Here is an 11,781-nt window from a genome sequence, read left to right on the forward strand (position 1 = left end):
TCCTTATCTGATCTATAGTTAATGGGTTGCATAGCATTGTCTCATTGAGTCTCCAATACATTTGGGATTGAGTTTGTCTGTAGAGATCTACATTTAATTCTAAATTCAGACCATGTGATTGCTTGATATTTAGCATGAGTAATCGTAGGGATCAATACTTTGTCAATAGGTATGTAGTCCAACCTGAAGTATGTGTGGTGTACCTGAGAATAAAAGGGATAGTGCACTGTAGTTGGGTTTTTAATTCTCCAGGCATCTGATATGAATTGGGATTTGTAGAACATTTGGAAGCTCATTGAGTTACGTGTGTCCCTATTAGTGTTTGCATTACTTATTGAGGTTCTGCCTAGAAGGGGTTCGTGTGTGAGGTTCAAGTCTCCCACAACGTTTTGAATTTCTTTTTTAATTCCGGATAGAATTTGTGTAATGTCTTTCAAGAAGTCCATCTGTTCAGAATTAGGAGCATATATGTTGGCTAGAAAGACTTGTTGTTCTCGTATGGTGCCTATTAATCTAACATATCTACTATTTGCGTCTGTTTTGCAGGACTGGAGTAGGACTGGAACGGCTCTCTGGATAAGTATTGTCACTCCTCCTTTTATCCGAAGCTTTGGAATGAAAAATGTTTGAGAAACACTTAGTATTCAACAGTCGGGTATAATATTTGACCCTTCACATTATATGTAATAAATCTGGTATTTATTTATATATTGTATTTTCTTTGTGAGATATCTCTACAGTATACTATGTTTTTCCTTGTGTGTGTCTGAGTACCTGGGGTAAAGAGGAGGGGGTAAGGGGGGTTGAACCACTGCAATGAAAGTGTGGATGCATTGTTTTTACCCTAAATTGATTTGTGCAAAGAGTTTGGTCTGAAGTGTCACTATGCATTACGAGTTTAGTGAATGTTCGCATATCTTGTGTCACCAGGATGGCCCTCCAGTTCCCAGAAAAGACCAAGCAGTTTGGGGAGTGATTCCTTCTGAGTCTCTCAACCAACCAGCCTGAATCCAGGATTCTTTATTGCTTGTTTCGGGTGCTTTTTGGCATAGAACGAATTTTTTAGATACACATTTAAAAAAAATATATATTTTTTATCCTTCCCATTATATATTCCTGTTAGCGTAGCAATCTGTAGGTAAAATCTAACATCATAAACATAATTCTTTCAATCATAAAGTCAACATTAGTAAGCACGCAAAAAGGATATGTTCCGTCCTTGTAGCCTTCGGGCTGGTGAGGAAATTATGTCTTTCCTAAGGGAGATGTCCTCTGTCTATGGATTTCTCCCAGACCATTTACCGTGGGTTACATTCATCCGCAATAAACTACTCAGAGCTCTGTCTACTTCCCCTTTAAACTTATAAATTGTAAGTTGTTAACATTTTCAATAATCTTTTGATGTTTTCTCCTCAGCTACAAATCTAGAACTCGTTTTTCTCTGGCTCAGAGGGCTCTAGTCCCCCTTGGGCGGTCTGCTTCTTTTCTGTCCATCTATTTTCTTAATTTCCATGGATGTTAGCGGGTATCCCTTGCTTTTTAGATATTCTAGGCCATCATGAGGTGTCTTGACGTGGGTTTTGTCCTCACCTTCCATTATTACCAGGCAAAGTGGGAAGCCCCACTTATATTTGATGTTATGGCTTCTTAAGGTTTCAGTTACAGGCTAGAGGTCTTCACTCAAAGCTAGTCTTGTTGGTGCCAGGTCTCTGGAGATTTGGATTCGTGTCCCTTCTTGAATTATTTCAGGCAAGTCTCTTGTTTTCCCATGGATTTTGTTCACTGTCTGGAAGTAAGGTAGCCTTAGGATTGTGTCCCAGGGTTTATTTGGTGACACATTACCTGAAGCTGCTGCCCTGTGGACCCTGTCTATCAGCAGGAGATCTACACTTTTGTCAGGGAGGATAGCCCTGTGGGATATTCTCATAGCTGGGCTGAGTTGACCTTCTCAGGAATCCCCCATAGGTTATTTCTATGAGATCGGTTTTCTGAGTCTTCTTGGTCCTCTTATAATGTCACCATCTTATGGCTTAGGTACCTTATCTCTCCAGTTGGTACTGTATTATGTCCTCTATCTTCCTTTCAGTGACATCTGTTCGGCCTTCCAAGATTATGACATCATTTTAAACCTCTGTTATCTCCTGGTGAATGGAGCACTTTATTTCTTGCAGGAGGTGTTCCAAGACTTTCCTATTAATTTCTGGCTCCTCATCTGAGCTTCCCTCTGAGTCCACCAGCTCACGTGGTAAGCCGTAATTTTCTGGTTTTGTACAGTATGTCTCTTCTCTCTTTCCAGAAAAGCTTGAGACCTTTTTATAAGGGAGTTTGCCAGTCTTTCAGGGCCATCAGCCGGTGTTCCCATGTCTCTAGCAGTTTAAGGAATTGAGATTGCTTCCTGTTTGCCTGCTGTGTCTGCTTTTAGCTGTTCGGCGGTGTCAGCAGGGAACACAAAATGGAACAAATTAAACATCAAACAGTGCAGCATAACTACTAAATTCAATTTCCACCTTCGAACGATCAGGAATTCTTACTAAAATCTTATTTGTTAATTTATGATTAACACTCAGGAGAGCCTACCACCTTTTGTACAGATTATTACTATTTTTAAAACCTTTTAAACTTTTGTAACAGTGCTTCCCCCATCCCATGGGAGATTTCCCTGTTACCAGGTGTATGGTGCATGCTACCTGTTGGCTCACAGGATGCTGAGTGGTCCGCCTATGGTTGTGTGGACTTCTGGACAGGCTTCTGGGGTACATTACCATTGTTTATCTCTGTGTACACTGCTCCTCCATCTACTGCAGGCTCCAGATCTATGGAGACAATCTCCCACAGAAGAACCGTACTCCTCTCCCCCCAGTAAGATTACACACCAGGCAGTAGTTATAGATAACTGGAATCTATTTATTGATCCTCTGCTGACACAGTATAACAGACTTCTCTGCCCAATACAGTTCACTGCAGGTCTCCAACTTCTTGATGGACCCTGGACCTTCACTCCAGGCCAAGGGCACCCAAAGCAGTCCTTACTCTTCCCTGCCCCTCTAGCAGGGAAAGGGGAATGGTAATCACTCACTCTCCCCCAAGGGGAAGAGGAACAGGGAAGGCCAGTGAGCAGGCAATCCTGTGTGATACCTGTCTCTCGCAACGGTAGAGACAACTAATTTGGGGGTTGTACAGTAGGAGGCAGGTACAAGGTCTGAACCCATGATTGCGTAGAACACAGGCCTTGTCCCACCTCCTCCCCTGGCACTCAAGGGAACTGCGTTTGTGGGGAAAACCCATGATTGGTCCTGCAACTGCCTGCACTTGTACCAGGGCTTGCATGACAGGGAGGTAGACTGTTAGCCAAGTCATGCATGGCTACACTTTCTTAGTTTATTAGTCCAATGCAGTCAGTATGGTATAACAGTCTTTGGGGGATATTATAGTAGCTCCGATTTTGTCATTGCCGAACCGCACTGTTTAGTGTGTTCAGAAGTCGCGGAATGACTTACACAAGGTACTGACTCTGTGACCAAAGTATACACCACCACATGTACGAAGAAAGAAGAAAAAAAACATGCTTTTTTTAAAATGGCTGCCGTGAGAGCTACAAATGCCCTGTGAAGTCTGCCCACCTGTAGGACTACCATCTGGGGTTCTAGCATATATGGAGAAAATCACTGCATTAGTGCCAACATGGGGAAGAAAACACCGGATACTGCCAAAAGGGAGGATAAAACTGTGGTGTTCCTGAAATGAACCCGGCCACATGGAAGTTTGTCTCTTCTGGTCCCAGGAGGATACTGATGAGGATGAAGATGTCTCTTATATGGACCCACAAACATGACGCACCCACAAAACAACCCTCGCGACAATTGTCGTGAGAACTGTACAGTATGGAAGTCTACATTCAAGGATATAGCCAAGAGTCTGGGCATCACTGCAAGGGAAGTATGTGAAGAGACTCAGAGCAGCAAATATAAACCGCCCTGGTAGAATTATCATAATTTACCTCTCCCTCACTTTTTTTGCCACCTGCCCACTTTCCCCCTTTCTGTTATTGTTCCTTTTTTACAATAAAAGCACAAATGGAAGAAGGACTCTGCATGCATCTATGGGGAGTGAGTTAACTGCCTGCCTCTACCACTTGCCACAGTGTGCTTGAGTCAGAACACTAGCACTTAGTAGATCCCAGTTGTTGGTCTGGGATGGATGTCCTCCTTAAATTCCTACACGCTCTCTTGTACTGACTTTCTTGGTGAGTATTGCGTTAGAAAAAATTCGAAATAAATAAAATATTATATTGAAACTGTTAAAGGATCCAATTTCACAACCAGTTTCTATAAACCCTGGTATTTTAGGTGTCACAGAAATCGCTGCATTATGTGTAAACATCTAAATATGGAGAATACATTCACCTCATAATCAAAGCGGGGTAGTCATCAGGTTAAAAGGCATATTGACGGCCGAACAACTTATCTGGTTTACATGCTGTTTTGTTCCTGTAGGGTATAATACGTTGGTAGGATGATTCATCCTCTGTATATGAGATTTTTTGAGCATAGGAGGAATGTCATCAAGGGCCTTCAAACACATAGTGTATCTAAACACACAGTAAGGTAATGTGGTGCTCAGCATGAAAAAACCATCAGGTTATAAAGTGAGATGAACACTTCTGGGACATAATGCTATTCAAACCTAGAAAAGGGGGCTCCAGTGGCCCTGAAGGCAGGGGTGGTGACTTGGTACAACGGTTAGATTGCAGAGAGTCATTCTGGATCTTCATGCTTAAAACCCGTTTTCCAGATGGTATTAACATCGAATGGAGCATTAATCATTTTTTGAAGTGAATCATTGTCAGATATTTCAGTACTATGCATAGTCTCACCTCTCCGAGGTCACCATTGTTTTGTGTTCATTAACAATAATAACTTGTGAATTCCTGTCCTGATTAATCTATCCTCAACAAATGTATATTCAAAAGAAAGGGGTTTTAGATTGAATGAGATTATTGCGTTAGTAATTACAAACTATATAAGTGCAATATGAACATAGTCTCTAAGTATAACCGCATTCTCATTTATGTATAAGTTTAATATGTGTCACTCTATATGCTCTTCTTTTTTCATGATTTGATATACAAGTTATATGTACAATTAATTTTGTACGTATCCTCTGTACTTCATGAAGGCTGCTGTATGTTTTTAATATAGGTATAAGTTAAATTGAAAATATGTTTTATTTTGTTTGATTATATATATATTTTTTTGTTTTTAAATTCACATTACTGTATGTTTTATATGTATATGGGGTACAGTCTGCCTGATTGGGCTATCAACTTGGACCTTTCAATTAATATAGGTGTGTTTCCCTTTCCCTTTCCCCCCCCACCCCTTTTCCTTCTCCCTCCTTATTTCCCCTTTTTTTCCCTTTGCCTCTCCCTCTTTTCTCCCCCCTTTCCTCCCCCCTCTTTTTCTCTTCTCCCTTCTCTCCCCTTTTTCCCTTTCTTTTCTTCCCTTCCTTTTTTTTCCCCCTTCCCCTTCTGTTCCTGCATCCCCGCTTCTTCTTTTTTCGTTTTTCCTCTTTTTCCCTTCCCGGCCCCTTCCCCTCCCCCCCCCCCGCCCGCTCAGTGGGGTGTATCTGTGGGTGTCTGTAGGTTTATTAGGCATTCCCATGGACATCCTTGCTGCGTGGGTGGTTAGACAATATTGTCAGTTATTTTGTGTCCAAGTTACAACCAAAGCATGTAAGCGCATGCGCGAGTACTTAGGACCTTATTGGCATTACTCGCGGGACTCCAGACTGATCATTTAGGAATTGTATCTGCGCATGCGCGTAAAAATGTGGCTTACTTGAGGCGCATCTCGCGAGAGTTGGCCCTCCATTGCCCTGCGGTGCGTGTCACCGAGCAGGTGTGTTTGGAGGCGGCTTTCTCGCAGTGGCAACAGGTAATTAGCCGCCCTCAGGTTACTCACACAGCTATACACAATATGTTTGAATTAACATGATGTTACCAATTAAATGTTTTGGCGCCAAAACGGCAGCCTGTCCCTATATATAGAGTGTTGTATACCAAGTTAAGACACTTCTTGATAAAGTGCTATTTGTTTGCACGAAACGCGTAGAAGGTTGCAGCCTTCTGTTTTTATGTCCTCATAATAAAGAAATATTTTTGCCAGACCTGCTATCACCGTTTTTGCTGTGCGTTGCACCTACCTACATTGCAGTGTATCTAAACACTTCCATCTATGTCACTGATACATCTTGTTATCTTTTTCCAAGATTCATAAACTTCAGCATTCATTTGTTGGCAGATAGAAAAGCTTATATTCTTCAGGATTACTTACAGACATATGGTATTCACATTAAAAAAATGACATGTATTCCTTCTAGATGGTAACTTTCGTGACTCCTTCCTTCTCTGATGTTTCTCTATTCTCTGATGTTTCTAACTAACATTGCTCTCAGACCAAGTTCTCATACAGAAAATACTACACAGAATAGGAAATACCTACTTAAGTGTTTTTCTGTACACGGACTAAAGGTGCATTGTATATCTGAAATATTTTATGAATAGCATCTTTTATATAAGGACATCAAACTTGTCTAACTTTCAACGTCAATGACCGAACTTTCAAAGTCCTAAACTTTCAGAATACTAGCCATCCGCATCTGTCTATCATTTACTGTATGAAACATACTATTTTTTAGGAGGGAGAGAGCGAGGATAGAATTTCTTACATCCCCTATGAATTATGTTATAGAACATAAATAAATAAAGTTCCTGCAACAATCACGCACCATTCGTATCACATTCAAAGAATATAAAGACCTGATTGCTGAAAAATAGCTCTAAAGTAGAGGATCTTTGCTAGAGAAATGTGATGCCTCGTGTAATTTCGCGAGAATCTGTGACATATTGACATGGATCTAATGTAAATACGGTATATTCATATTGGGTTTTCTTCAATACAATACAATCACTTTAATTGAATCTCAGAATGCGTACACATAATAAAGAAAGCTTTCACTATTTCCTCATCTGTCGTTACCTGTACACATACCTTTTCTTGCTCTACGGGAGTAACAAGATCATTAAATGTTCTTACGGTCTCAATGCAACATGAACCATGAAGTATGATTATAAAAACATGAATGATAAACAGTATTAACTGTGGTAAAAAAAATATATTTTAGAATTAAAATGTAAACACCCACAACCCCTGTAAGCTCAAATCCAGACCCCCCTCACCATATATAATTTATGTCAAAAAGAGTGCTACTGGATATGTGACAATGTAGAAACTACAGACAGAGAATCCCAATGCGACATTCAACATGAAAAATCATATAGTAAACGTTAGAAATCTGTTTATTATATTAAAATGTATGAATGAGAATTTATATCAAGACAATTGAATGAGAATATGCATTAAGGTTTAGAATTCAAATGTAAGACAAAAGAGATGAATGGTAGTCAAGGTTTAATGTATAACAGATGTTCGGGATAACATTTCAAGCCTAGTCTAACGTAGCTAGAGTTCTTTGTTAGAGAAAGACGATGAGGAGAAAGGGGGCGGAGTTAGTGATCAATAAATACAGTTGTATCTTGATTCTCTCTCTCTCTCTCTCTCTCTCTCTCTCTCTCTCTCTCTCTCTCTCTCTCTCTCTCTCTCTCTCTCTCTCTCTCTCTCTCTCTCTCTCTCTTTGCAAGAAACATCAAAGCTGCAATGTGAGGAACAAAAGGTTTCTCTCTCTCTCTTTGTTCTATCATTACCATGAGAGAAAGAGCACATGTTATCATAAGTGATTGAACTTCCATATGTAAGTAATGCTATAAGAATAAACTATAACTTTGTCTGCTAAACAACAATCGTATTAAGTATTGGGAATCTTTATGAACAAGGAATAAGGGGAAATTATTCTAACAGTTAAATACGTTAAATATGTTCTTTTCTGATAAGTGAGGGTAACTTAGTTACATTCTTTGGTCAAAGCATTTGTAAGCTTGCAGACCACGTCAATGTGTGCCCTCTTTTTCTGCAAGTCCTGAGATGCCGCTATAAATGACCAGTCTATTAAGACTTCCTCCTCATATTAGAGAGGTAAAGAGAACGTTTGCAGAGACAGTGTTGGGACTTTCAGAAAAAGAGGGCACACCTTAACGTTGTCTGCAAGCTTACAAATGCTTTGGGCAAAGAATTTAACTACAGATGTAGCGCTATGGTCGTCGTTACTGCCGTGCGTGGTCCTTCCGGCGCTATACCTCTTACCGTGCACATTAAAAGTTGTACTGCAAGTGTCTGGAATTGTACGTAATGGTATTGAATAGAAATGTAAAATGTTAAAACTACAATAGAAAACCCCAAAAATGTAATTTAGAGAAAAACATTATTTATTTGTGTAGCCCCTTGCTAAAATTCGGCCCGTTAGCATGTAGGCTATGGGAGCACTCTGGCAGTGTAGGGGTTAAACCCATTGCACATGGTCCTGCATGTGAGTTGACTCTTAGCTAAGCTATATTGTTGCAATCTCCAGGCAGCTGCCTGCTTGGAGAGTTCTAGTAGGTCATGTGACTGGTGGTGACAGATTGCTACAGCATATTTTGCCCAGAGAGGGTATGAATGTACAGTATATAGAAACATAAGTGTGCTACTAGAAAATCTTCAATCAAGTGAAGTATATTTATCCAATACCCCATAGTAGTTAAATAACACCAGTGTAAAACATACTGTACATAACCTGCGTAAGAAATACAAAAAATTAAAGCGTCTGCTGCTGTTGATATCAAGGTGGCTCAGCACCCCTACACTACAAGAGAAAAACAAAAAGTAAAACAGCGCACACGGCACATACTGAAGTTTGTTTAAAAAATAGAATTGTATTTAAAGGGTAATAATTATGCGTACATCAGAGAAAGTAAAACAAGCATTCCATGTACTGAAACACGGGTTACCACATGCCGGAATGGAACAGGGGGAGTCGTCGTCATCACACCCTCAGAAAGCGTCCATTCCGGCGTGTGGTAACCCGTGTCTAAGTACATGGAATAAATGTATGTATGTATGTCTTTATTTATATAGCGCCATTAATGGGCATAGCGCTTCACAGTAGTAACACGTGACAATCATATAAATAACAAATTATATAAATAACACAAAGGGTAGATATAAATAACACAAAGGGTAGAAGTGCTTCAGACATAAAAGTAACATTTAGGAAAAGGAGTCCCTGCTCCGAAGAGCTTACAATCTAATTATAAAAGGGTAAAATATTGACACACCCGGGTACATAAGGGGGGTCTGGTCTGTTGAAGAGAGAGTGTGCTGGGGAGATTGTGCTAGGTGCCCGGTGCAGACAGAGGTTCCCATGCTGCAGGGAGCAGGGCTATATCCCTGGTTTATGTAGGGATCTGGGGTTGAGCCTGCTTCATCCTTAGCCAGGGTTAGGTTGGGTCCTGGGAGGAACTGCAGGCAAAGGGTCATGCTGAAAACCTGTCCTGTTATGACATGTCTGCTGATGTGCAATAAAAGCAAGCATCCTGTTTAAAGTTCCTGGCACCCTTTTCTACATCTACTCCTCACTACAGCCTCAAGGTAATTTAACAAAGAAACATACATACATTTTATCTGGGCTTTTAGACACCTGCTTTCAGACATTGAGCTACACTGTTCAGTACGATAGCAATGAGAGAACCATAGGCAAAGACATTCATTTTGCCATCTGGTGGATACAGACTGAACTGCAACCACACAAAAAATAATTCCATCTGACCACAAAATAAATTCAGAGGGACCAGGTATGGCACGACACGGAGATGCACCATTTGCTTCACGGATTGTTCACGAACTGCTAAGGAATAATCCACGGAGGCTTGATAGGACCAAGATGCAGCATCTGTAAGTGACCCTCACTTATATGAAAAGAACAGATAAGTATTTAACTATAGGATTTGTCATGTTGGATGTCGCATTGGGGTTCTCTGCCTTTTGTTTAAAATGTAAACACGCAGAAAGATCTACTTATTCAATTTTTGTTATAGTTGTGTTAAAAACAAAACCAAGATATTGGAAATTATATAATAATTGGGCGATGCTAATACAGTAGGTATTCCTAATACTGTCATAAGAAGTCAAACTTGTTGTTTTCCTACTATGGATATTAATAATAATACCATGTTCTTGTATAGCGATGCTAGTTTTATGTAGCGCTTTACAGAGACATTTTGCAGGCACAGGTCCGTGGAGCTTACAATCTATTTTTTGGTGCCTGAGGCACAGAGAGATAAGGTGATTTGCCCAAGGTCACAAGGAACCGACACCGGGAATTGAACCAGGCTCCCCTGCTTCAAACTCAGTGCCAGTTAGTGTCTTTACTCACTGAGCTGCTCTTTCTCCATTAAAGAATGAATTAAAGAATTACTTGAACGTACATTATCTTTACATCCCAATCACTTATTTACCCATAAATCTGTGTGATTTAGAGCAACTACGAATCCCTCTGGCACACTTCTTGTATTTCTAGAAGTGTAGTATCAACTTGCAAGGCCTGCGCCATTACTTTAAATGGAGTGAAATATTCAATCTGTATCTCCAAGCATGCTCTGGCTACTTGAGTTTTTTCTTTGCTGTTTATAAGAACCAAAGTTGCTTCTTGGAGATGAAGAACAGGTGGTCCTATCACTGAAGCAGTTTTATTATAATTCTTTCCAAAAATGGGTTCTGACCTCACTGAACTAAATTATTTTCCCTCCTATTAACCCTGTGGTTTCTAGATCAGATTTAAAAGATGTTATATCCTTGAAATTGGCTATGCTTCCTATTTTCATTATTCCTCCTAAGAATCCTTCTCTTAAACGTTATTTATTCTGTGTGGACTGCTAGTGTTTTCTCTAAACCACCGTTTAATACCTTTTAAGATGTTCCTTGCACTGAGGGAATTTAGTAGAAATTTTCCATTCAGAAATATTACATTTCCAAATTATAGTTAAACATTTTCCATCCAACAAAAGTGGTTTAGTATGAAAATCATGTTTCTGGAAAGGGTTTGAGGGTTTAAAAAAATATATCTAATTTTTACAAGTAATGTTTGTAGGTGAAATTACATTAACTAATGCATGTCCACATTCCCAGGACCAAGTATTTTCATTATAAATGTAGCGGTCATGTAAAATGCCTACAGTCATCTCTCCTGTTGGCAGTAAGGCCTGGTAAGTGTGGGCATGCCAGCAGTAATTATGGAGGTTTCCCCTCACACCCTGGTGGGGTGCCCTGTGTATGGCTGGGACTGGTCACATGCTCTGACTCCATGGTTAGTGATGTCAGAGGTGTGTCAGCCTCAGAAGCTTACATAAGGCACAGCACTGTGTTTAAAAAGTTAGTTCTGCTGAGAGGAGGAGGGTTAGTTCAGTTGAGGAAGAGTTCCAGCTCTTGTCAGAGCTGAGGAAGGAGTTCAAGTTCTATCAGAGTGTCAGTTATGTTATAGTAACTCCATGGGAGGCTGTGTCCAGGGACCTGGCACAGGACAGTGATTCCTGCGGGAATAAGTGAATCCCTGATCTAGGTGATATACCTATCTAAAGGGAGCACGGGCGAGATGATTGGCTGAATATACCCATTGTGGAGGGCAGCTATGCCCACCGTGACAATAAAGATGGAGCTGATCAGAGAAACCCCTGTGTGTGAGAGTCCCATGATTATACAGGAGGTTGCACCACCGAGGAGTTCCTCGTCAGGATCATCCCCATGCGGACGCAGGGACCCTGGTGAGGTGGAGGCGCTGCACTGGAACTAGGTG

The sequence above is a fragment of the Ascaphus truei genome, chromosome 5, assembly GCF_040206685.1.
Source record: "Ascaphus truei isolate aAscTru1 chromosome 5, aAscTru1.hap1, whole genome shotgun sequence".
Classification (NCBI taxonomy): domain Eukaryota; kingdom Metazoa; phylum Chordata; class Amphibia; order Anura; family Ascaphidae; genus Ascaphus; species Ascaphus truei.